The following is a 27,108-nucleotide window of genomic DNA, read 5'->3' as shown; positions in this document are numbered from 1 at the left end:
TCGCCCGCAACGCGGCGCACACGCTGCCCCACTTCCTCGGCTGCATCGAGAGGCTGCACTACCCCAAGAGCAGGATCGCCCTCTGGTAAGGGCGGCGGGGAGCCCCGCGGCGGCGGCGGCGGCGGCTTGCAGCTCCCTCCGCCCCCGGGGCGCAAGCGGCGCCGCGGCTGCCCGCGCCTCTCRCGTTGCCGGGCTGCTCGTGCGCGGGGGGCTCGCGGTCCCGGCGGGAGCGGGGGTTTGGAGGGAGCCGACAGCGTGGCCGTGCCCGGGACGGCGGAGAGGGGATGCCCGCGCTCCTCTAGCCCTCCGGCCGCCCCTTCCTCCTCCCCGCTTCCCTGCGGCAGCACAGGTAGCCGCGGCTCGGCGCCTGCCCGGGCCGGGCGAGGGCAGCGGCGCGCAGGGAAAGAAGCCGCCAAACCAGGGCGCAGCTCCCACCGCCGGAGCCGGCGAGCGGGAGYCGGGCTTTTGCCGCGTTGCTGGAAAGCCACGAAAGCGGCGAAGGAGCTCGCCCACCTGGCCGTGGGGCGAGGGGCCCCGGGGAGGCGGCCCCCGACCCGCGTGGCCGGGGAAGCCGGCCCGGCGGCGCCCGGAGCAGCGAGACGGCTCCGCGGTGGGGAGCGCGGCAGCTGCTGCGCGCGTTGCGGTATGGAGGCGAGTTTTCGAGCGAAGCTGGCCTGAAGCCTGCGRGTATTCGCCCTCCTAGCATTTGTGCGAATGCACAGACGTGAAGTGGTTGTAGCTCAGTAAGGAGAGCTGTGTTGGGAGAGTGGTGTTTTGCTTCCTGGCTTGTAAATACGAGGCTTTGTGGGGAGATTGTCAGGGTTTGCCAGGGCTAAAGAGTAGACGTGCTGAGTAGGTGCTGATGGACATTGAAAAGGAGCATTGTTGCAGGGCTGTAGTCTGAAAGATGCATTCAGAAATCACAGCATGTGGGCAGCTGTGGCAATCAAGTGCGTGTCGGCTGGAGGAATTAGACCAGTTTGGGGGTTGGTCACTCTGCCCTTATCTGTAAGGGGGGAAAAAATCTTTTCTTCTCAACTTGACATAAATGTTTGGAGCAACAGGAACTGCCTGAAACGATTCAAAAATAATGTGTGGGAGTGGTGTAAAATAAGAAATGGTGATGTAGGRCCTGATCCAAAATTCACTAAAGTCAATGGGAAGTTTTCTGTTGACTGCAGAAGTCGATAAAGTCAAGTCCTTTGGTTGAAGGGATTTGAGGACCTTCCCCCCCCATCATATCACTGATACTAAAACATCATTAAACAAACAGGGTTAGATATTTCTGTAAATACTTCAGGAATGTGTTTGTCACTTGTCTTGAAGTRCTCTACAGGTCTTAATAGAAAACTAGTGGCTTGGTTTAATCGGTTTGTAGCCTTTTCTTTTTTAAATTTAGAGTGCACAAAACAAATTATGATATTAGCAAAAATGTGGTGTTCTTCACAAATGAACTGGTTATGGAATTACAATCTGATGTATAACAGTGGATCAGTGTCAAACACATTTGTGTGTGTAGGTACCTGGTCCTGCTTTCATTTGCATCAGTAAGAATTTTGCTGTTTTAGCTAAAAAGCAAGATTATAGAAAAGTTTTTGGGTTTTGTTTCATCAAATGTATATAACAGTAGATATTATCAGACCCTAGATATTGACTGTGATTCAGCAAAGTGTGTTTGCATGGTGTTTACAAAATTTATTGTAATGGAAGTTGTAAGTGCAGATCTGATTGCAAAAGCAGGGCAGATCCTCAAATACATCTTGTAGAAGTACAAAATAAGCTTGTTTTGAAGCCCTGTTAGTCACTGACTGTATCTAAAATTTCTTTTGTGGATTCTCTGCACTATGTGTACTTTTACTTAAAGTCTTTGCAGTGTTGTGTAAACGTATTTGTGGCAACTGTTCATGAAATTAGAGTGCAAAATAATTAAAAAGTACGCCGAGATGATTATAAAAGTGAAGTGGTATTCTCAGAAGGACTGTGCACAGATACAAACCTTGGTTAAATAGTAAAAGTTTAACCATTTCCCATGGTTAAACCGGAAAATGCCTCACTCGAAATTTTAAAAAGAAAAGGACTAAAAAGTCATGGCCACTGAAAATGAAGTTTTGTAGACTCTGAGTTGCCACAGAGAGCAAGCAGTACCTGTAGTGTGGCAGTGATTCCTTGGAGGGGTTTAGTCCTGTTACTTGAGCACCCCAATAGCTTGAGCTTTTTCAGAGGTGGGGATGTTCAGGACACAATTTACTCACTAAGAAGAGGCTAACAGATAATATCTGTCAAGTCTTTTGGAAACAAATAGAACAATGAAATCCATTTCTGGAAGTAGATTGCATTTCAGATTCTTTGTGCCTGACAGTGTTCTTTCAAGAGAGAAATTCCAGGACTTACCTTTTTCCCTGTGTTGTTGTGTTACTGGAATTGTTGGTTTTAATGGCAGTGAAGTGGTGGTTGAAGTTGGTGAGTTGCATTCTTTCACCACCACTTGTGTTCTACTTCAAAATTTCTTGAGTAAGTCAGTGTTTTAAAATGTCTAAATGTAGGTCTTGAGAATGAAAATTAAAAAMATATATCATCTCTTAAACTTTTACATGTTCTTTGTATTGCCCAGGGCTTAAATTCAATGATGGATTCCTCAGACAAATTTCTAGGGTGGAAGATGTGTGACTGACACCAAAGAAGGATTAAAAGACAATGAATGAGTTTGAACAGATGTTGATAATTTTCCATTCTTATCCTATGTTACTTAATAGTGGTGCTCCATCTTTGTTAGCCTAATACAGAACAAATGATGTGCTCTGGACAGTCTTATACTTTCTTCTTCCCTTTGCCCTGAATTCTTCGGTTTCTGTGATTGTGAGCACCCTTGGAAGGACTTGCTGACTACGTGCATCCTAATGAATCAAGCGGACTCTTCGGTCTGAGGCCAGCTGGCATGATGTGACCTGTGTCCTTTCAGTTAAATGCTTCCTTCCTTCTCCCTCCAAAAACAGGAAGCTGCATCCAAGCTGCCTATTGGGATTGGTCCCTGGCCCATATTAACCCCAGTCATTGTTGTCTGGGAGAGCRCTAGTTGGCACAGGCTGGATCATTCCAGGATTGTATTAATGACTTAATRGTGGGGATTTCTGTGCAACGGTGCTCAGGCTTTTGTCCTGGTCCCGTTTAGTTTACTAGGGTAGACTTGGCCATAGGCGATCTGTCTGAGAGCCACAAGGCAGTGGCCAGCATCGATGGTAGCTCCTGCTTGACAACAGAAAATGATTACTTCTTGCAGGGTTGGTTTCGTTGACTAAATGCAAGCCCGTACTGCAGGGGTGGCATGCTAAGCCAGCATGCCTCCATCGCTGTCCCTCGGAGAAGGCCGTTGTGTCCCAGAGTTCCCGAGGAAAAGAGTCCCATGTCCTCTGGAGRTGGGAACAGCAAAGATTTCACACCTTGGCGGCAGACCCCAACCTCCCACCTTACCTTTCTGACAAGCTGGTGCCTGTGGAGTTGTCAAAGAATAATGCCGAAGATGGCAGTTGCGGCTTCTTGCAAAGGAGGAGTGATGGGAGTAAGGGGCTGGAGCCCTCCCCTTGGATGCCTGTAGAAAGACTAGACAACGTTTGGGTTAAAAACCACGTAGTGCTGTGAGAAACTAKCTAGTGCCCAGCAACAGCAGAGAGGCTTGAGAAAACAAGGGTGTTGGATTCCTGATCCTGACTGGATCTACATGTTGAAGAATATTAATGGCCATTCTCTTTTAATGCTGTTTTTCTTTTCTAGCTAGGGAGTGTTCTTCTAATAGACTCCTTGTGTATTGGCAAGTCTACTGGGGTGGGCTGAGCTTCTCAGGGCTGTGAATCCAGCCTAGCTGAGTTAGAAAATTTGGGTGTGTTAAGAAGACTTTTTGCATTTTTTTTGCATTAGTGTCAGAAGAGACTCCAGAAAAGGTGGAAAATTGGTTGTCTTTATCTTTGACAAAAATGACCCAGAAGTTATGTAGTTAGTGTGYCCCAACCCCTCTTTGGGGTGGTTTGGAGTTGTTTTTCTTGTTTTGAACAGTAACAATGCTGAGTTTTGGCTTTCCTAGCTAATTCCGGAACCTCTCTGGTAACCAACACCCTGAGAAGGGTGTTGTAGCTCTCCCAAATGCTGAAGTGTTCCATTTAAAAGTAGTTTCCAGATTGTGTTAATTAGCTGCATAATAGACATTTGCTTAAACTTCAAATTAGAAAAAGTGGGCTTGATTCAAATCTCACTGTTTTTGCATCAGCAGCATTTCAGTAGCATTAGTTGCCACTGAAGTCTGAGAGGAGATGAAGATTCTTTTGAGATCCACTCAGTTATAGATATAGAGCATTAATTTGTCAGACAGGTTCATCTTGGTTGCAGTAAACACTTGCAAAGTGGAGGTGCGTGTGTTCATCAGAATTAGAATGAGAATTGAGTCAGTGCTGGTTGGACCCTGCGTTCAGGGGAAGTCTTTCATTCCTTTCCAAAGTGTTTTTCAGTTGTTTATCACACTGGCTCACACATTTCCTGTCCTTGTATTAGGTGATGGTACAGCCAAGAAAGTTGTCCATAATTTCATTTTTAAATATCTGTTCTTAGCTGCAGGCTGTGCCTTATTGCTTTCTCATCTTTTACTAACCTGGGGAATTAAGTATCTGCATAAATGAGTTGAAGCTTTGGAGGTAATAATTAGGCTCTCTTGTGCTTGAAAATGTATACCTGTGGTGTATATTAGTGCATGTGTATACTTTGGAAATGATAACATGTACCGTATGTGAGATTGTTAGAAAGTTGGAATAAATCCCAGATGATAGCTTACTGTAACGCTGGCTCTAGTGACTGAATGGTTAAACTTAAATGAACTAGTTGTAGCTGAAAATATTAGCTGATGAGAGCAGTGTAATAATGATAACCTCCATAATGATATATTTTTAGCCTACAACTAGCTAATGATAGTATATCTGAGTATTTTCTTTTTCTGCAACAGTTTACTTTCAAATGTGAAAAGTCTTACGTAGATGGCAATTTCCACTAAGATGCAAGAATATTTGAAACCTTAATGGGTATTATTACTCACTGGGAAGTGTTGGCTTTCTAGTGTGCTGTGTTTTCTGTGCTGGTTTCCATTAGTGAAACAAGGTCGCTTTAATCTTCGTGGTCAATATTAATCACTTAGGAATGCTGAAGTTCCATTCTGCTGCTTTTGTGTGTGTTGCTTCTGTCCACTGGTGTTTTRTATCTATTTAAAAATTGCTCACCTGCTATGGTTTGCATATCAAATATTAAAACTGAAGTTTTAAAAATTAAATTGACTTTTCACTTGCTTGTCTTTTAAAACTAACCTTGTTGAGTTTAGTTCCCTTTCATATTTGTAGATGGATTTTCATGTTCTTTTTTTTAGTCTACAACTATGTTATTAAAGCTATCTAAATAGGGCTAAGAGTAAGACAGGACCTGTAGCACCTTGGAGTTACGATTAAGGTGATGATCCTGTTGTGCAAGGTGTGGCATAGAGTCTTTCTTTCAAAGAGCTTGCATCTAGATAACAGCACCAAAGGAAAGAACGGGTCTGAAATACTTCCGTTTTCTAGCAGGGGAAGTTGGGGCAGAAAGGTTAATTAACCAACATTATATTTGAATTTATTAGGGTCAGAGATAGTAGTCATAATTGATGTTTCTTGATTCTTCTTTCTTATTGAGGTAACTTTTAAATTTCCTGTGCTGTAAGCTATTTATATTTGAAATGGAAAACCAGGGAAGACAAGCTATTAAAAAAACAAAAATGAAACTTTATGCTGAAGAAATGACCCCATGCTCAAAGAGTATCTTGCCCTACCTTTTATGTTAGGGTCTATTAGATATGAGTATGAATATTGGGACCTTTCAAGAAATGAATAATGAAGCTCCCCGGGGCAGGAGGTTATACCACCAAAAATGAGATGCTGAAATGTGCAACAATTCTATGAGACACTTGCTAGTGAATATAATACGCTATGTCTTTTTGGTCTGAATCCCTCATGCTTTGTATCTTTGGAAATGCACCCATTTATTTAGGCTGCTATCTTTTGGCAATCATATTTTGAGACAGATAAATGTAAAACGGGGTAGACCTATCTTTGTGTAATTGTCTACCAAGTCTTTYGTAATGCATGTGTTGTGTTTGGAGGCTAGACACCAATAAAATACTGTGTTGTGACAGTGAAACCGTGGGGGAGAGAGTTCCATATCAGAGGTTGTTGTTCATTATAAGCCTTTGTATGCTTTCAAAGGTCAGAGAGAATTAAGGGTCATCTTGTTCGTTCCTGCCCAAGGCAGGATCCCACACCTCCCTGAGATGTTTGTCTAGCTGGCTCTGAAATTCCTTGGGGCCGGGATTCCACACATAGTCAAGGCTGCAAACGGTCAAGGTTGTGTGGTGTCATGTCTTCTGAAGCCTGTTCAAGTGTGGGGGAAGAGGTAGGCAGATGTGTCAGTGTCTTGAAGAACCAGCTGCAACCAAAGTTGGCTGTGAAGTGCCAGGATTAATTGCTCCTTTAAAAATGGCAATTCCACTTGTACGTTCTTGGTATACAGGCTATTTCAGCTCCTTAACTTCTTGTGGCTCTGGAAGCAGGGTCAGTTAGATATGATCTAGATAAGGCCTGCACAATTCCTGCTGCCATTCTCCTRCCTGCAAACACTCTTTCCCTCCTGTAATGCTCTTCCAACTGGGATATCCCTACGCTAATGCATGGATCTCGCAGAGCAGTTAAGGTTGGAAGGTGTCTCTGGAGAGAGGTTCTGGTCTGGCCTCCATAATCCCAAAGTATTTCTCYTTTTATTCTCTGAGTCCATTTTCCTTTTGTTCTTTTTGACTGCTCCTGCCAGTACTTACTAATTTCCTGGTCTGCTGCCTTGGATTTATGTCTTTCTACCACCAAGCTTTCTGTGTGTCCTTGAGTATCTCCCAACTTAACTCCCTCTAAAGATCTGAAAGGTTGGTGTCATCCTATATGCTTAYTGTTGTTCTCAGAGAATTTTCTTCTTCCTATATTATATAGGGAGATGGGAGCAAGGGGATTCTCTTTAACTTCTCCCATCACTTCATGATGGATGTTTCTAGTTGAGTGAGTTATTAAATTTCAGTGAGCCAACATTGTCTCTGCTGTGGGTGAAAACACAGCCCTTCTTTATGACACACAAAAGCTTCTTTTTGTAATGTTTCTCCTGCAGACCCCAGATTAGTGTTTAAAAAAAAAAAAAAAAGGCATGCCTCAGACAACATGCTTGTTTTTTTCCAAGTTTGTATCTGTGGATTCACAGAAGTTCTGCCATCCATATAAACCTTCTCRGTCCCTCCTAAGTTATGAAGTGGATGGTTTGACTCAGTGTGAGGCACACTGTTCCTGATAAGTCTTGGTGTTGTTGGCTTGTGTTTCTTGAGCCTCACCTCAGTCCCTGGAAAGGTTATGRAGAAAATCCTTCAAGGCCATTTCCAGCCACATGATGGACAGACTGTGAACAGGCAGTGTGGATTTGCAAAGGGCATATTGTGCTTTATTAATCTGGTAGCCTTCTAAGATGAGATGGCTGGCTCAGCAGATGAGGGGAGAGGACTGGATGTTTTATGCCTTGGCTTTAGCAAGGTCTTTGATGTGGATTCCTATAGTATCTTATAGTCGAATTGGTGAGATGTGGACTATAGAGTGGGTGGGAAATTGGGGTGACCGCAAGAGCTCAAGAGAGTGATCAGCAGTATATAGTCCAGTGATGTTGATACTGGGACCGATACCATTTAGTGTCTTTACTAACGACTTAGATGATGGAAAGCAGCCTCAGCAAGCTTGAGGTGATACCAAACTGGGCGGTGGGGAAGTGTTTGATAGCAGGGGTCAGGACTGTCATTGCCCTTTTATCGTACCAATCGTTGACGTTGGAGTAGAGCAATTAAATGATTATGTTGGCTAGCGAAGCACAACCTTAAGGACGATCCTGAGAAACTGAATTGCTGCTGAAGTTGTTGGGAGGTGAAAGTTCTTTTTGAGTCTGTCTTTATTCTAGATAAAAAATTTTAATACATATAAGCTTTAGGCTGCTTAGCAAAAGAGAAAATTAAATAATATGGCTAGAAAGTTAAAGATATAAAGTAGGGAGGAAAATTAGTATGTTAATTTTATAACTAAGCAAGGATTTGAACACAAATTAACATCAGRTCTGTGACCTCACTAAACTTGCTCTAACTTGCATTGACAGAAGATCACTCTGTGTGAGTGACAAATTTGGAGTTACTGTGATAATTCAAATACTGTATACCAGTCTAGTTACTTGAATGGTTAGTGCMTGAATACATTAGGTTAAATTGATAGAGGACTGTCTGCATCAGCTAGCAGGAAGGAAAAGAATGGCTTTGTGCAAACTCTCAAGAGCTGTTAATGCGCAGCATGGGAGCTATTAGGTGTGACATTTTGCCTCTTCTATAGCCAAACAAAGCTGTATTTAATGTATGTATGTATTTAATGCTGTTGCTACATTTGTAATTTTCTTAGAATTCTGTTTAAAAAAAAAAAAAAAAAAGGGCAGCCAAAAGATAGACTTAATCCTTTGTACAGAAGAGAGCAGGTAGATATTCTTTGGCCTTGATTGATTCAGACAAGCTAGATCCCTTGAACGTAGAAGGAACAGTTGCAGTGTAGGTTGTTATTAAAAATGTGAGAAACTGTTTGGGGAATCAGGCTGAGATAGCTTCTGCTAAAAGGAGTTTCTTGGAAGTTTGTATCAGCTGATGGTGAGTCTAGCAGGATGATAAACCTTTTGGCGAAAGACAAACTTGCATGCAGACTGTTGTTCTAAAAGCCCTCTTCCCCTCCCCCCCTCCTTTTTTCATTCACTTTTGCTTGTTTTACTCTTAAATTAAGCATGTGTTCTTTTCAGAAAATTGCCTGATCACTGCTAGTCAGTCTCTTGAAGAAGAGACCCCAGGTGTCTGAGCACAGCTGGAGCTGTGGGTACGAATGGTTGGTTCCTGGGAGGTACGGCCCAGGGCCTGCCTTAGGAGAGGGAAACATGGAGAGAGGGAGCTTTGGCCTGAGGGACCAGAGAGGCCATAGCAGGGCAGCTAGCTCTGCTGCAGGATAGGCAGAGTATGGTCAGGATAGGCACTGAACCRTAGATTGAAGGGCATTTTTGATGCCTTACATAAAGTATTACAACAACTGCAATTATTTATCCAAGCCCCCTGAGACTGAATGTCTTCACGTACTGGGTCAGGATTCTCTAAAAAATAGGTCACGGATGCACATGGTGTGCAGAAYGTTGGGAGCTGTCTATCTCTAATGTGGTCTGGCATTTTTGGTGCTGTGGGACTCCCTGAAAGACCATATGGGCTACAGGGTAGAGAGAGGACCAAGATGAGTGCAGGGTGCTGTGCCTGGCTGAACTTGGAATTTCCTTCCTGTGGAATGATGTCTGAGACCTAATGTTATTTCAACCTATTTATGTGCTTTTCATTTCCTTTATTTTAATGAAGTATAGCTTACACCAATGACATTTTTATCCTCATCTTCAGAGGTGGATTACAGCTAAATGGGGCCCACATGCATCAAAGTTTCAGGCTAAACAAGGCAGGAATAAGAAACTTGTTAGTGTTCTCTCCAAGATGAATTTTTGACTATATTCTGCCAAGATGCCCAGCTCCTTCTAACAGGCACATGGCACTCACTGCTAATAAGCTTGTCAGTAAAGAAAAAGGATAGATTTTTTTTTTCTAATGAAAGTGCACAGAGATTTCCCTTACTCAGATAAACAACTTCATTCAGTGCCTGAGTTCAGTTTTTAACAGTGAAATGATTGTTTTCTGTGTGCGTGTATGTATGTGTGTATGTGTATATGTGTGTGTATATATATTTAAAGTTCTCAAGCTTCAAGTAATGTGGTGTTCTTGGACCAGAGCACCTTTTATTACTGTAGAATTCCTCCAGTTTTCTTCCTGGAAAGTTAACAGGAGGCCTAATATGTGGCGATTTAAACTTCTGCCGGCTAACTGTGAAACTGATAYACGCTTTCAAATGTGGTAGAGTTCAATCACCAAAGCCTTCTGAGAATCAGTTTGGTTGTCATATGTTTTGTAACATAATATATTGATGCTGTTCTGGACAGATGTGATTTTGCTAAATAAGTGGTTTAATGTTGTATCAGATACTGAATRAGGAGTTTCACTGTAGAGGGCTTAAATGATGTTCATGCAGTATATCTTATGTTTCTTTGAGAGGTGTTTTGTTTAAAAAATGATCACCTCTTCCAAATTGCCCTAAGGCATGCAGGGAAAGAAGAGACATCCTTATTCAGGAATGAAGGCTGGTATATCTTCTGCTTTAATTCTGACCAGTGATTTATAAAGTCAATACGTCTTCCTCGCTCACTAATGTACAACTATAACATCAGGTAAAACAGCATGAAAAGCTAGAATGTTGTTTTGGGAAGGGAGTATGTTTTTGCCAAAGTCTGTCCGTGTTTCTTTTCCAGGGCAGCTTCAAAAACTGGCACTGCTGAAGATGTCAGCTTCTATGTTATCCCTGATGCCCGTGTGGTTGTCATAAAGTAAACRCTCCTCTAACTCTTTTTCATTGTCACTATACACGATAGAAATAACACATCTCTTTCTAGATGTAAATAATCTTTATCTGGACCAGAAAATGAATTAAATTTGAGGCTGTTGCACCTGGCTGTGGGGCTGATAAGAATCCCAATTCATGCTCAAGCAGAAAGTAGGGGGAACACACATACACTAAAATGCCACGGTAGGCCTCTCATAAGACCTTCCACATTAGTTTTGAAATGATCTGGCTTCAACAGGGCTAGATATGTTTTTTTTTTTTTTTTTGGAGACAGGGTACAGGCTTTTCATTCTAAAAAGATTGTTTGCTTATTTTTGCTCTTTGATCCCTCTGAAGAGGAAGGTTATGCGCGGCTGCAATCTAGTTTGAATCTTGCCCAGTGGCAAAAACTAAGTTGTATTAACTGTTAAGTGTTAGCTTGCATCTTGAAGCTGATAGCAGGTGGTTATCTCTTCTGTTAGCAGATCAGAATCTTGTTTTTGCTGCTTGCTCAACAGCTGCTCTTAAAACAGATACTGCATTGTACTTTGGGGAGTGAATTTTTTTTAAGGCTGTAGTTTGAGTTATTTCCTTAGCACTTTGAATCATTCGTGTCCTTAGAAGCACTTAGTAAATTAGTGGAAAAGGCTATGTTTTCTAGCACTTACACTTTGAATGGCTAATTCTGACATGAAAGTTAAATTTTAAACTCTGCCAAATGCAAACACTTTGATTTCCTCCCCCCCCCCACACTGGTTGGTTTGAATCAATGAGTTATTTCCCACTAGACTTCAGCCAAGTAAGCTTGAGCAAATTCCCATAATCAGCTGATAAACATGCTTTGTCATTAAATAATCAAAAGCTGTCTTGCAGCAAGTCTCAGAAGGAGGACAGCTAGGAAGCATGAGCTTTAGACATCTAGAAGAAGGTGTGAGAAACTTTTCTTTTTTTTCCCTATTGTTTATGCCTAGGAGGCAAAGAGGAACACTGAATATTAGCCTTTGCTGATAATGTTACTGACTTGTGAGCAAGGCTTTTATCTCTCCTTTAATCACCTTTCCCTGCATCCTCACGTAACTTGATATTTTGTCATCCTTGCATCAAAAAAAGTAAGATTAAAAAGTCATTGGAGAGGAGCCACTGTGGTTCCTGACTGCTGCAGAGGGGAGCGCAGGTGCAGAGTGTTGGCCTCAGCTGCCCTGACTCAGGCTGTCATGGATAGTTGAACATTTTCCCTGATGAGTACTGAGTGTGGTCCCTGGCTTCTTCATCTTGCAGCTTGCCAACAGGGAAGTGACTTTTTGGGGTTGTTATGTCTCCCAGCTGCAGCTCTGGGCAAGAAGATAAATAAATGCTGCAACAGTAACATTAACAGCCCTTGGAGGGGAAAGCTAAGGGCACAGTCTGGCATACTGATCTTGTAATCTCCCAGGGTACTTGTCTTCAAGGACCTTCCTGTCCTAGGTGTGAATCTCCAGGATCCTGAGACTGAGCTTCGGATTTGCTACTCAGGGGAGTTTCGGTGTTGGGGTACATATTAGTGCTATCAATGCCCCTTGACCTTTATTGAGAGATGTGATTTTTTTTTTTTTTTTTTTTTCGGTGTTGGGGTACATATTAGTGCTATCAATGCCCCTTGACCTTTATTGAGAGATGTGATTTTTTTTTTTTTTTCTTTTGGAAATTCCCCTTAAAGGAATAATTTCAGTTCTTCTAGACTAACCAGAATTGGTAATTAACACTAGAACCCATAATGACAATGAAAAAAAAAATCTAAAGATAAGTGAAAAGCATAGCAATTACATATCCAAGTCACTGTATTAGGATAGCAAGAATGCTAACAAAAGGAGCATACTGAAGGATGAGAAATAAATGTGGGAAGTGTATGGCTAGGGGTAAGGCTTATGTTTTTGTTTCAGAAGACAACAGAACCCATGTTATTTCYCATTTCTGGGAACTGAGGGGTTAAAAAGAGTGCTGGTGTCTTCAGGAGTTGATGGCCTGTGCTCTATTTTTCCTTAATTGTCTAGAATTAAGGCTAGACTTAGTGATTGGGAAAAGGAGGATTGACATGCCTGGTTTATTACTGGATACTCCAAGATTTTGTTTTAGGATTGTTGTAGCAATAGTGTAGTATTACATTGGYGGTGGCCTCACTTGTGGGAGGTGTGCTGTTTTTGAGGTGCTGAGTAGCCAGGAGAGAGCTGTGGGAGGAGATGAGCAGACTGCACCATTGGGGGGGATGAATGGAAGGGAAACACGGTCTTCACAGAGACCCTTCAGGGCAAAGAACCCAAACCTCATGTTGCAAGGAGGGAGGAACGTAGACTAGCAAAAAGGGGGAGGCTGGAAACTTGGCACTTCTGGCAACACAGCAAAGGCTTCTTTGTCTGTGGTTCTGCAATTACAGAACAGGTATAGGCCTCTGCAAACAGGTGAGGAAGAGGTTGTCCCATTAGAAGCACTATCAAAGCCAGCTGAGTCTCAGACAAGTGTTTGCATGAAGGAAAAAAGGTGGGTAATAGTTRTCAGAGGCTATCTGCTATGGGGAATGTCAGTATCCATCTGCCAGCCTGCCTTACGTTTTGGGAGGTTTGCTGCTTGGATTTGGGATGTTGCAGAGAGATTGCCAAAGCTTCTTTGGTTTTCTGCCTATGCTGCTCATCCATGTGGTCAKCAGTGATCCTGCCAGGAGTGACCCTGAGCATAACAGGAGTAAGTACTGCACTCTGGGGCTCAAGTGGTATTTTCCTCAGTAAGGAAAGAGGCAATGAGGGGGAGAGGCTCTTTTTATTTATTTTTTTATTACCCCAGCCCCCTCGCCCCAACCTATGATTCTGTGATGTTGACTAGAATCAAGGTTAGATCACTGGTCAGGGCTAAAGTTTGGGGATTTAAGTAACCCACTTTATTTCCAGATTCTGTGGGACCTGTGGGATTATGAAGAGGGTTGGTGCAGGAAAAGAACCATTATTTTTGATTTTAGTGTTGGGTTCAGTCAGCTCAGTACCATTAGGATCTGGGGCAAGATGGCTTGAAGAATCATGCTTGTTATGATTCTGGATCAACCACAATGATCAGGAGATATTAGAACTGGGATTGCAGTTAGTGTTTGGAAGAAAGATTTGACAAACCATACTTATTACAGGTTTTTAAGTAGCTTGAGGTTAGATGAGAARTGCTCTTGTTGGTAAGAACCAATGTATTTGTCTTAATGTAATATTGGTTTCCTGGGCACAGTTTTGATCAGAGTTAAGGTTTGGGCTGGGGGCAAGGTGTAAAGTGTCTGCATTACTGTTGTGGTTTGTACTAGCTGTAGGAATAGGAAAGGTGTTGGTGTCCACAGAGGTCAATGCTGTACTGGTTCGTCCCCAGCTATGACTAAGATCAGTCCCTAGGAATAGGTTAGGTTTAAGGTTTAGGGAAAAAAGGATTGGAAAGCCAAACATAATCAGTTTGCCTTGCTGGGGAACTAACAGTTTAGGGCCATTAACTGTGGTAAGGTTAGGGTTTATGTTTGGGGGAAATGTCATTCTGGATCAATGTATTCTGTTTGCTTTTATTGTGGAAGTCRTCTTGTGGGAATTCACTGAATTTGGGGTTGGCTTCAGGGGTTAGAAAAAGAAGACTTGAAAAGCCACAAAAAGTAGAAGGGGTGAAGTTCAGATTTTCTGTAGAAATTTCTGTTGCTAGAGGCTGGAGCCTTGAGTTCTGGGTTACTGTAAGAAGTGCAGGTGTAATTGGAAATGTGGCTAGTGTTTGAAAATCTAACGCCTCAGACGCTGTGTTTATTGCTGAACTGTGCAGAGTCCACAGGTTTAGGAAGGAGACTTACTGTTTGTGGGTGATGCCTTATGTTCTATTTTACTTTAGGRATTGATCTCCTGGGTTGCAAGTAGGATTATGGATAGGTCTAGGGATTAGGTTTATGACTGGAGAATGTAGTGTTTCAAGACTGTTGAATTCAATAAGGCCTGCAAGCTTGCAGAGAAGTCTATGGTCAGTAGGAGGGCAACACCTTATATTCTGTTTTATGGTACAGTTTATCCATTACTTGTAATCATGGCTAGGAAATCTAAAGGTTCAGGAGCTTGGGTCACTGCTGGTTTCTGCAGCTCCTGCAGATTCAGAGGTCTGTGGTCAAGGGGAGACCAAGGCCTTATGCTTTCTTTTACAGTTTGGAGAGGTCTTCCAGTATCTAGAACTAGGATTTGTTCATAGCTTGTAGTAAAAGTCTTGCTGCTGGATTCTACAAGCAATAGTTTGCTTTCTACTTTTTTAGCTCTATATTTGTCAGCACCATATGGGGTTTTTTGTGTGTTTTGAAAGGGTCTACTAGTTGTAATTGGGGTTAGCACTGAGATTAGTGTTTGAGACAATTACAGATCCTGCAAAACCCAGCAATAAGAGATAGGAAGAGGGCTGGTGTCAGTGGGTAGCAGTATATTCTGGTCTGATGTAGACAGGGGACCGCTGTGTACCACAGTTGAAATAGCTTGGAGGTTAGCATGCAGGTTTGGGAAACTAAATATTCAAGAGCCTGTTTTACTGATGGATTGTGCAGGCTCAAAAGGTCAGGAGAAGGACATATAACAGCAGGAGCCAATGTCCGATGATCTCTTTTATTGTGCGAAATAATCCCTCAGTTGGTTAATGTTAGAGTTAAGTTTATTTCTTGGGAATAGAAGAATTTGAGAGTTCTGTTTACTTCTGGCCTGTGCAGAACCTACAAATGTAGAGAGGGGGCTTATGTTGATGGAGGATGTGTGCTGCGTTCATATGTTATAGATTGATCCCCCTGATTCAGCTAGGGTTTATTTTGGGTTTGTTGTTWGGGTTAAGACTTGGATCTGAATTTACCCCTGGATTCTGTGTGGCCAGCAAAATTAAGAGGGTTGGTGTCAACTGGGTGCATTCCCTCTTCTCTGTTACTGAACATATGGAGTCTTTAGTAATAYTTTTACTTGGGTTAAGGTCTGGAATTTTATAGCTTCTATGATTTGACTTATTTCTCTGTTCTTCAATGCCTTCAGACTGAAGGTGGGAYGTTGGTAGAGGTGAATTCTTTGTTCTCTTTTGCTTTATGGAAAGACATGCATCCACTGCTGTATGGATATTCTAGTTACGGTTTGGGTTAGACTTAGGCTTTGGGGATTTCAAGGTCCTGTAATCTGAGATGCGAGCAGGTTGTTCAGGTCCCACAGGTTTAGAAAGAGGCCTGTTGCTGATAGGCAGTAATTGCTGCATGTTCTTTTGGGCTGGGTATGGGTCTCCTGTTTGCAGTCTGCATTAGGGTCAAGGCTGGGGCATCTAAAGGTTCCAGGCCCCAAAGTGTTCTGTAGAGCTGATGAAACTAGGAAAAGGCCAGGGGCTGGTACGGGTTTATGCCTGATGTCGTCTTCACAAGTAAAAGGCTTGGAATTTCCTTGGGCCTGAAATGAAACAAGCAGTCCTAGYAGCTGTTGGGAAGAGGCACCAGCACAACCAGTTCTTGTAACTAAGCAAGGAACAGTGGAGGAGTAGACAAGCACTATGCTCATTTTTCCCAGTCTTATGCCATTAAACTTGCTTGACTCACTCACATAAATCAGTTTCTGGACACTGTGAGTGTTTGCACCAAATGATACATGCTTTTTCAGTAGGAAGTTCTGGATGAAGTTTTCACTCAATTTTCTCCTAGATGATTGTCTTCRGGGTTCTGGAGGAGCCTAGTCGGATTCTTTTGAGTAGGTTGGTAGAGAATAATAATTGCTTTGGGGTCTTTTGCCTCCTCAAATATTTTTTTCCTCCTACTCTGGCTGTTTATGAGGCTTTGGTTACACTCATTTTTCAAAATACTATTCTGAAATGAATTCAGAGTGTGTGACTGAAAYATGAAAATGTTGCTGCTGCTAAATACCTCCTCTTGGTTTATAATTTCTTACTTAAAGCAGGACTTATATGCAAACTGTCATTGTTAAGCTGTGGAGTGGGCTCCTGATATGTTTATTCCATTTCGCACTCTCGTTCACTCTCTCTCATTTCTCATACAAACAAGTTAGTTGCTGCTTCCACAAAAAGTCTTGTCAACGAGTTGTTATTTCAGGCTAGTGAGCTCATAACTGTCTGCTGGCAGAACTCCGCTCTGACTTCTTCATACAAAATAATACTGTTGCCAGGATTTTTTGCCTAATACCTGAACCTTGGAGGAAGTTCTGTTTCACAGAAGAAGAGTGAAACTGTTATCAGGGGCATTTCCTGCTCTTTTGACTACAAAGTTCACACTTGTCTTTTTTGGCCAGACTGTCTTTATATATGATACAGGTTTTAAGTGTCAGAAATGTGTTCAGAGCTAGACCAGGGCTAAGAAAAGCAGTCATTTCTTTAGTGCACACAACAAATTGYAAAGCCAGTGCAGTTGTGTTGGTTCAGTTGTGCTGGCTGAGATGGTATTTGATCCTACTGCCTATGGCAAGCTTTGAATGCCTTCAGGTTTGCCATGTTGTCAGCAACAAGGTGTGTGCTGTGTGGAATATCATCCTTTGTTGCACTCGCATTATAAACTGCATCTTTTTTTGAATGCAGGCTGCCCAACCACTGCAGAGCAGTTGTATCTAAAYGGCAAATGATAGCAAGTGTAAACTCAGTGTACCACAGAGGAGACTTGCTGAGAGGAAATGTGTTTCAAGTCTCAATTATGTTTCCCTCTAGCAGAGTGAGAACTCTAAGGGAAAGGAAGCATGTATGACATCTACCATCAGTAATCACCTGCCTGACAAAACTGACCAGCTCCTGTTGCAGCTGCAGAGTGTGTGGGCCAAGCTGCTTACTACACATACACTTTTGGAACAGCCCACCGATTAAAAACATCTGATTATAACAATTTGGGCTCAGAACTGGACCAAAGCTCAAGCCTTTTCTGCTCTGGAAGATGTATTTCTTCCAGATCTACTGAACTGACGAGATGCATTTCTTCCAAGGTCTCCTGAACCAACAACACAGTTGGAGCTATAAAACAGTGTTAACTCTGGCGTGGAAGTATGCATATACTTGGAAGAAACTAGTTAAGGAGCCAAACAAACTGAGATCTAAGCTCATTAGATTCTTTATCAGTGATCTGAATGGCTTAATCAAATATTTCAAAACAAAAGACCTACCCAGCTGACTGTTACAGGGCAGAAGTAGTTTATGCTGAAATGGACTTGTAAGGTGTGTGCTATCTCCCTTTGGTGGTAAGTTTGGAGCCTGAAAAACAAGCACCGCTAACAAAACATCCTCAGCAGACCTGATTGCTGGGAAACCCTTTGTTATCTGCTCTTCCAGTTCTCCCAGGCAGTGACTGAGAGAAGCTGGCACATGTTTAGGGGAGAGCAAAATGATTTTTCAACTGAGGCAAAGTTTTCCCCTTGCTTTTTCTGTGAGGAGRCTAGCTGACTGCATCTATTTCATTTATTTAGCAAATCCCTCTAGTGGCTAGTTGTTTATATGACACATTGATTGCAGCTGATAAGACACATTAGTTGTGCTTATTGTATGGATTTCAAATGAAACTTGCTGGTTTATTTGAAAAGTGCTGCTTCAGAAAAAGAGCCTCTACCAGTTTCAGATGAAAACCAGTAAAAATGACATGACTTCTGAGTGGTGAGCAGGTGATGCTAAAATCCTTATATTACTTATGGAGGCATTAAGCAATGCTTTGTTGCCTGTGGTATGTAGTAGGTCACACTAAATGATCTGTTGGACACCTCTGAACATTGCTTTGCTGAAGCGATCAAGTTTCTTAGAAGTTAAGTGAAATAAGGAATTAGGTTTCAGTTTATCTCACAATTGTGTTGCTATGTAAAAACCCAAAGTCTCTGAAGAAGAATCTATGTCATTTTATACATAAAAGTTGTCACGTATCATCTGCCATTTTGCGCTGGAGCACTAGAATCACAGTTAGGATGGCGTTTATCACTGCATTCTCAAAGGGAGAGCTTGAGATCAGGTTCCTCCAAGCTCAATAGGATCAATTTTCTCAGCCTTTGAAACTCCTGCCTTGGAGCCCAGGGGAACCCCAAYGTCCAGGCAGTGGGGACACTGCTGGACAAGTAGTATGATGCATGCAAGGGCTATTTGGGTCAGAGCATGTCCCTGTTGGAACAATCAGATCTAAGGCCTGCAGATATACATGAGAGTCTTTCCACTGATGTTAGAAAGCTTTGGCCCAGGCCTTGTCTTTCAGCACTTTATCCCTTGGCAGTGGCTATATCTAGGCTGTGAATTCCTCCCATTGGAGATAGCATGGATGGAAACCATGTTCTGCAGAATAAAGGCAAATAAATATTTTATTGGGCTTGCTTTATCCAGTAATTTTAGAAGGAAGTAGCTACTGAGATTTAGTAAGTGTCCAGTTCCATTCTCTGTTTACATCCGTGCAGTGAAGGGAAAAAATCAGCTATCCTCAAACTTTATTTGTGGTCAGGATTAAACCTTAAGAAGTTAAAATGAATCAGGCATTTGCATTCTTTTCCACATGCGTTTACCACATTGCTGATGCAGTCTTCAGTGCTCTGCTCTCCCTGAAATTTCACATCTCTGATGATGTTTCCTAGAAACTTGCACAAAGAGAACAAACTGTCGGAGTAGGGTCCTGTAGTATAATTGGAACAAATCCCATCCAAATCCTTACTTTGTTTAAATGTTGCTTCACTGGATCCTTTTTCCTTAGTTGGGGATAAGGAATGCACAGCACTTCCTAATTGCTTTGCACTCAGTTTACAAGGTTAGGGAACTGTTGAGAAGTTGACATTTGTGTTTTTCTCTCTTCCCTCTGGAGTTAAGTTAGTTGTCAGCATAGCACCAGTTTTTGATGATTTTGAGTGTGAAGGCAGTCCTTTCCTGGAGAAAATATATTCTAAATCAGGAATTCATAGTATGTCACACACATTGACTGAACAGTAGCCATGTGTCRTGCACGTGTGTACCCATGCCTCCCTCCGTAGGGAGGCCATGTGGATTCCTTATGTGTGAGTGCAACATGAGATCACAGATGAAAGGGATTCAGACTCAGAAATTTTAGCTAGTATTTGTAATTTAAAAGTGGAAATGCTTTGCTTATACATAGCTCTGGTGAATTATGAGATGGTTATTTTTATGGTATCAATCTGGAGAACCTACACTTACTGCATGTTATTCCRTGCTGCTTTCTGTTTCTGAAGAAAGAAAAAATCTGTTTCACCACCTGAGTGCTGAGAAAAATGGAATTGAGCTGCCCAGTTTGACAGCTTGCTTTAGAAGCAAGACCTTCAAAGTGCAAAAAGATGAAAGGCAGTTAATAAACCAACTCAGAATCTCAGCCCTCTGTTATCCCCACCCCTTCTGAATTTGTGGCTGGAGCTAGGGACAGATCTTGAGGTCAGCAAAGGGAGCACATACTCAGTRAGCTCAGCAGATCTGGGCTAAATTTGGGGACCTTAAAACAGCAGTAAGCTGTGGTTAGCATTGTGGAGGCTGGGGTCTGGGACTGAGCTCTTGAGTAGAATTCATCTACTTTTAATTCTTGCAAATGTGTGCAAAGTATGCCTAATCCTGGAGATGTGTCTTTTCTCAAGTACAAGTGCTTTACTGCTTTAAAAAATAAATCTAGAACCACATCTCCTGAAACCCAGGGCTCTTTTCAGTGACAGAGGCAAAATATTTGGATAGGAAGAAAAATTTTACTTCAGAGTTTCTTAAAAGCAACATGGAGAAAATGTTGTTCTGAAGTTTGCCTTGGCCATAAATTTACCACTAGACTGACAAATACTCTATGAATGTGTTAAGTAAATAGCTCTACAAAAGCTGAATGTTCATAATTTATTTTGAGGGAGATTCTGTTCTGCCATGTCTAATGAGAGGAGTATAGGACTAGCATGTTATTTGCAGCCCTGACACTCGCTCCTCTTCTGCSATTTGTGAAAAATCCATTAATCTCTTTGCTTTTATTTCCCTCCCTGCAAAGTAGAGGCTGTAATGCTGCCTCAATGCCATGCTCAGGGACCTTAATGAGACCTTTGCCATGGATTTCAGGGGCCTCTGGGCATTCCCTCTAACCTGTCTGATTCGTACAGCCTAATTCCCAGAGACAGCTTGAAGATCGAAGCAAGAACACTGTGTAAAGTCAGTCTCCCGCTGAAAGTCAGAAGACTTTGACTTGATAGGTTGRCTATTTCACGCTTGCAAAGTGTCTTTTTTCCATATTCAGAACTATCTTGGCGTATGAAATGTTGTCACCTTTCCAGCTGTTTCTACATCTCTGGAACGTGATGGACAAAATTACAAGTGACATCCAGCAAAACACTCCACTTCATAAATGAAGGCTGAATACTTCTTTTTCCTGCTTGACTGAGCTGTGTGTGTGGTGTGGTTTTTTTGGTGTTGTGTGTCATCCCCCCCCACCCCCAGCCTTACCTGATTTGCATATAAAACATTTTCAGTTGTTTGCCAGCAAATATGACATAATCCATTTATCTTGAAGCACTGTACCATGCCATGCAGTTCAAGTAACCTCCATTTTACGGTGTAAGTGGCTACTTGGGAAAGGTTAGGCCGAAACTGAAGTCTCAAGTTCCTAACTGGCTTCAGCAAAATACAACTCTGTAATAACTTACTCATGACTGTGAGCTTTAGCTTGATGTCAATGGAAAGCAGAACTTGGCGCAAAGAAGTTTATACCAAATGAAACCTGTGTCAGTGAGAGGGTAATGAAACCCACTATGTTTTAGTTTGCTGAGAATTTGCAATAGAGCAAGAAATGCGTAGTCTGGTGCCATTACATGCTGTGTACAATTAACTTCATGTTGTGGATTCACAGGGATTGTACATTGCTTGTGCTATTAAACTGTTAAGTATTTTTTTTTTTGGCAGGGAGGGGGGTAATATCTCCAGCATTAACACTTTGATTGCTGATTCCTTGACCTTGGAATACAGGCAATTAAATGACTTGATTTTTGGCTGTGTTTCTTTTCAAGGGTTCTTTCTGAAGCTCTGATAATCCCTTGAAAGGTGTAACCTTCAATTCCAGACCCTGTGACTAACTTAGGTGGTTTGGCCTCTGGTTGTTCTGAATTGCCTTGGCTACGCCAGTCTGAGGAGTATTAATGGAACAAACCTTGTCATGATCATAGCCCTGGCTGGTATAACCTCCATGTTGTTGGGTAGTAGTGGAGACGGAAGTTTAGGGCAGGTGATGAAGAGGAGGGCTGCTAACCATCTGGGAAATGAACACAGAGGGAAGAGTTGGGCTCTGAATGTCCGACTTACCTTAACAGCACAATGAAGGCACGATATAGCAAAAGCTTCCTGGAGCCAGCAAGTGTTTGGAAATGGACAGACTGAATTAATAAAGTCCATGATGATGTCATGACTAAGTCTCTAAAGTCTGGATGGTGAGTACAGTATGATGTAAGATGTAGGTTTACCTGCATTAGTTGTAGGTACTGAAGAGCAGCTAAAGAGAGAAMCTGACATCCCAACCTTCTCCTCCTGTAGTTAACCTTGCTGATTGGGTAAACCTTTTCCCTGCCACACAGATGAAAACTCTATAGCTGTTTACCATTTTAACATTTGGAGACAGTATCTAGCTAGTTAGAGCTATGTCAAAGGTTTGACATATTTTTAATTTTCTTCAGTTACCTTTTCTGCATGATTTTTCATAATTGACCTTATAGTACATTATAAATACATGTACATGCCCTGCTTTGAAGACAGATTGCCCTGGCCTGCACCTATTGTGTCCTTTCATTTCCTTACCATATGGCAGGCAGCAACATCTTATGAACAGCTGCCCAAAAGCAGCTGTACATTCTGTGATCATCCTCTTAGCTGTTTTCAGCCTCCTGCATGTGGCTCCAATCATCAKCAGCTGTTGTGGACACTTTGCGTATCTTTGGAAGAAACCAGAGAGATTGCTGGGTGGATTTCATGCCTAATTCCTCAGTTTCCCCTGCCAAGGGACATCCAGTACACAGCTGTGGTTTTATTTATTTGAGGTTGTATTTTTGAAATTTGTTTGCTTTTTTTTGATGCTGTAGGTCCGATTTGTACCTTTGGTAAAAAGTGGATTTTTTTTTTTTCTCAAGACAGACAGACTAGTGCCGTGAGTTCTTGGATGTGTGTGAGATTTCCCATCAGACCTGCACCTGAGTGGCTTAGAACATGCCTCAGCCCATGGTGACATTAAATGCTTCTCTATGATGGGAAAAATAACACAAAGCCCACGAGATGGCATTCAAAGCTCTTGTCTTGGCTTTGGAGCTGTACTGTCTCCAGTATTAATCAAGTAATGTGGGCTCTTGGGTCTCTGTGCCAGACTTTCTCCTGGCAGTTTCCACCTATGCTTTCTTGTTTGTGCTCTTGGTTTACAGGCTGGCTTAGATGTGCCCAGCACTTGCTGGGGTTTGTTGTGAGGAGGTGAGCTGGTGATCTGCCAGGCACAGGCTGACGATGAGGCAGTCGTCATCCCATTCCTCACCCTGCCTCATCCTGTGCTGTCTAGTTCTGGACAAGGCCTTTAACTGATGTCTTCTGTCTGTAAAAATGATGATAACATTTCCCTGCCCCAAAGGCTGAAAAGCATCAGAATTTTTTGCTCTCTAGTTGCTCTCAGGTCCAAGACTCAAAGTGCTTTGTGGTCTGTGGAGGAGGAAGTGCTTTGGCAGCAGAGAGACACCTGCTTGCTTGCTTGCTTGCTGTTTTATCTGTGATCGTCCCTGGTTGGGACAATGCATAGAGAAGTTTTGCTAAGCCTGTGCCTGGTCCTTTTTGAAGTACAAGACAAAACACCTGGCAACTCTTCTCTCCAAGTTGTTTGTTGTAGGTCCCTGGTTGATTTTTACTTGCTGCATCTCCTGGCATTACTTTAAAAGCAAATTTTCTATTAACACTTTCCATCCCAAAGGATGCTGACCTGTTCAGTACAGGGGCTATGAAAGGACAAGGTAAGAAACTCATTTCTGTCTTTATTCATCCATGTCTGTACTAAATGTTATAAGCACCTGGGGTTTTATTTTCCTTATGCTTGTCCAATTTGCTAGTAGGCACCCAGTAATCCACAGCCCTCCCAGGAAAGCAAGTGTTTATTATGCACCCATGCCAATCTTGATCCCATCAACTTGCACTGTAAGGATAATTTGAAGTTATTGTTACGATGTTGAAAGTTATAAGAGTTTCTACATGCCCAGATTGCCTGGGCTTGCTTGCTAATACTGTATCAGGAGAACATCTGATAAAGTTTTAGATGAGGGTATTAACGCTGATGAGGGTATTGATATTGATTCTGTTACAAGTGAAAGGGGAATGGTATTTTGTGGGCTGAGTGCAAGTCCAATACATTTTACCTGTGGGGTTGCAGACTCTTGCATAACAAATTTTGACTTGTTTACACTAGGCTTACTTTCCTTAGTTACCTTTCACAAACTCATTAGAAATAGTCCACGGATGGCTGACCACAACTTGAAAACCACTGCTCTGAAAACCAACTGAAGTTGCATTCCTTTGAAAAAAATCTTGGTAACTTTGACTGCTTCTGTAAGTCAGATACCTGGTACCATTCAACCCATATAATTCAGATTGATCAGCTCTAGGAATTGGGAAGGAATTAGCCTTCCTGACTGAATTTAGGTTTGTCTCTATATTCCGTATCATCCATTCTTGGTGGCAACATTGTTGATTGAGAGCGGACAGAAATTACCGTGCTACGATTCCTCAAACAGGTTCATAAACAATGAAGGAAAACGTGTCTTAATTATACTGTTGCCTGTGCAGGGCAAGTCTGGAGCTCTATCTCATTCTCTAAACCTTTAAATTTGGCAAAATTCTCCATGTGAGAATGTGGCAGAGGGGGCTTTGCATTGGACAGCAATATTTCCTGCGTTTTGACAATAGTGCTAGGATTTCTCAACGTGTCTCTGATCTGTTCAGCTTGTACATACTCCTGTCACAGCTTTCTCCATCCTAAACAGTGAGTCCTTTCACAAAGGAGAAATGCAGAGTCATATTTCTGAGAGCAAATAGGCCAGGGGATTTATTTATAGTGTAGGTTCTGCCAGGCTCACTTCTCTTAACTGCTGCACCACAAGTTATTTGCACAGGCCTTGGAAAGGTGAGGAGTAAGCAGGCACCAGTGTGCACATTGCCAGCAGACAGAGGAACCGAGGGCTGGTCCTCATCTGTTGAAGGGCAGGTTGTGCAAAGGGCCAAGTGTTTTCCTGCCAGATGCTGAGCACTCGCCACTTTGTCCCTGTGTCTTTCAAGAACAGGCCATTCCATAGGATGCTGCAACAGAAATATAATACTTTGCTTTGGGTTCGTCAGCCCACATGCCCCAGGGGTGTTAAGAAGAATCCCAGTCTTCTAGGACTTGGCAGGATGCTTTTTACGATTGCTAGCGCACCCAGGCACTCCTTAACTTGGGCTGGTGACTGAGTCCAAACTTTCTTCTTGCCTTTAACATCCCCTTTCCAAGCCTTTGTGGACAAAGCCAATCTGTTGCTTCTGGTGGAATGGATATGTATCTGTGGGGCATGTATATGTCTCAGCTTTTTCTAAYTCTGTGCAGCTGTTAGTCGAGGAAGCCTTCTCTAGAGGTAGGGACTAGGGTTGCAGGACAGCATGAGCTCCATTAAGTGGTGTAAGTATAGTACAGAGCACTGTAATACGACTGCTCTCCAAAAGTCTACAGATGTGATATTCTGCTAGCTATTGCACAAGTGAGTAGCTGAACCCTTAAACTCATTCAGACCTACTGAGCTGGAAGATTTCTCCTGACATTTGTGCCATGCTTTTCAGAAATCGCTGCACATGCACAGAATGGTTTACTGTTGAGGTCTCCGTGCACCTGAGTATGCAGGCAGGTAGCAACCTGTTGGAGGGTAGGTCTGGAGGGCTCCGTGCTGTTTTCCTATTGATAGTCCTCTTCAGCCTGCAGCAACATCAAAGATTTCCTCAGCCTGTCAGAAGGGTAAAGGATCTGGCTGGAAATCTGCTTTGATTCCAGAGCTAACTTCRAATAGATAGTTTGGGTGATGGTTGCTGTTGCCTGCTTGCCACAGGGATTTTGTTGCAAGACAACTAACACAAASTAATTGCTTTGCTGTAAAGCAGGCCTTGTTTGTTTTTAAACCAGCTGGAGGTGACCAAGGTGGCAGGTGAGGTATGTCCCTTCAGTTCAGGAACATCAAGGACTTTCGTTATGGTGTTTGCTTAACAACTGTTGGTTTGTTTCATTCACTTTTGCTTGTTCCTTGCCCTCCCAACTGACTGCAGTTTTCTTTTGAAAGAAGCCTGCACATCACTTGCATCTGCAGGGTGCTGAGGGCACTGAGGACCTGTTACAGCTGCACAACTTGCCTTGGTCAAACGTGCAAGTCCTGATTCAATGGCTGATGGAAGTCCCAGTGGTTTGATTACATTGTGACTGTACCTGTGCTCTCAATAGGAGAAAGTCTGATTTGAAAATGAACATAGGCCAGGGTCTTTGTGTAAGAGTGACTTGTCTTTATTACTGATGCTCCATGTGCATAGCTGCTTCAAGGGAAAGCTTTCAGTTTGAAAAGACAGATAAAAATCATAAATTGCTGAACAGAATGAACGAGATCCATCTTTCCTCAAATATCAGAAGGCTGGTGAGCTGTGGTCTGAAGCTCAGTGGAGATGAAAGAAATCTTCTGTGCATTTGTGAGCTTTGCATCAGGCTACGTATAGAGTTTGGAAGTTCAGGGGGACTCCTGCTGTTGTGAAAATATTAAATGCCATTGCTTTTCAGTGATTATTAACTTTGAGCATCTCTTGCCCTTCTAAACATGTTTTACTTTCTTTTTCCAGAGGCAAAATCTTTCTCAATAGCTAAGCTTCCTTTGCCACTTTGCCGGTAGGAAGAACAGTTTATAGCCTGCTCTTACACTACTTACAATTCTTTCCTACTTTGAAGCAGATTTCTCCTTCAAGTGCTAAATTTGAGGTTGTCTCTGAGAACACTGTTACTATCTGTCTTGTTCTGGTTTGAGATGGAAATCATTTTGCTCCATGTTGCCATAAGGCTATGGGAAGTGTAAAACTGGGCTGAAAACCTTTGGGAAGAATGTCTTTATTGTTATGTATCAACAGAGTTTCCACGTGAAAGCATCAATTATTGTGTAAACCCCACTGTAGTGTTACCAAGTATCCTGCCAGTTTCCAGGTCACAGAGCAGATCCTTGGTTGGTAAAAACTAAATTTGCCCCTGCTCCAGAACTGGCCTGGTATGTTTTAAAACAAATAACTTTCTTATTGTTGTTCTAACTCCTTCCAATTAGTAAATCAGACTTACAATATTCTGTTTCAGTTTCCTGTTTTCTTGCATCATTTCTGTCAGCCTATGATTAACAAATGACTAAAAATCACTTTTATAGCCATTTAATTCTACAGTATTTGCATTACATGAAAAAGTACTTCTGTGTGTTAAAGTGACTTTAATTGATTAAGTCTTGTAGGGTATGATTAGAATTAAAATGCAGTCATAATGGAAAGAAAGTCATATTTTATATCTTAAGTTAAGAGTTCC

General features: G+C 42.3%; 1 protein-coding gene across 1 annotated transcript in view; it reads left to right on the top strand.

The window, feature by feature from the left end:
- The window catches only part of COLGALT2 (collagen beta(1-O)galactosyltransferase 2), a 57,708-nt gene continuing 30,600 nt past the window's right edge, over window positions 1-27,108 (top strand). Inside the window, exon 1 of the mRNA XM_026062785.1 lies at window positions 1-85. The gene's annotated coding sequence lies outside the window, so the exon portion shown is untranslated. The remainder of the gene's footprint in view (window positions 86-27,108) is intronic.

The sequence above is a fragment of the Apteryx rowi genome, unplaced genomic scaffold, assembly GCF_003343035.1.
Source record: "Apteryx rowi isolate R43461 unplaced genomic scaffold, aptRow1 scaffold_100, whole genome shotgun sequence".
NCBI classification, from domain to species: domain Eukaryota; kingdom Metazoa; phylum Chordata; class Aves; order Apterygiformes; family Apterygidae; genus Apteryx; species Apteryx rowi.
This window is presented reverse-complemented; position numbering and strand designations above follow the sequence as displayed.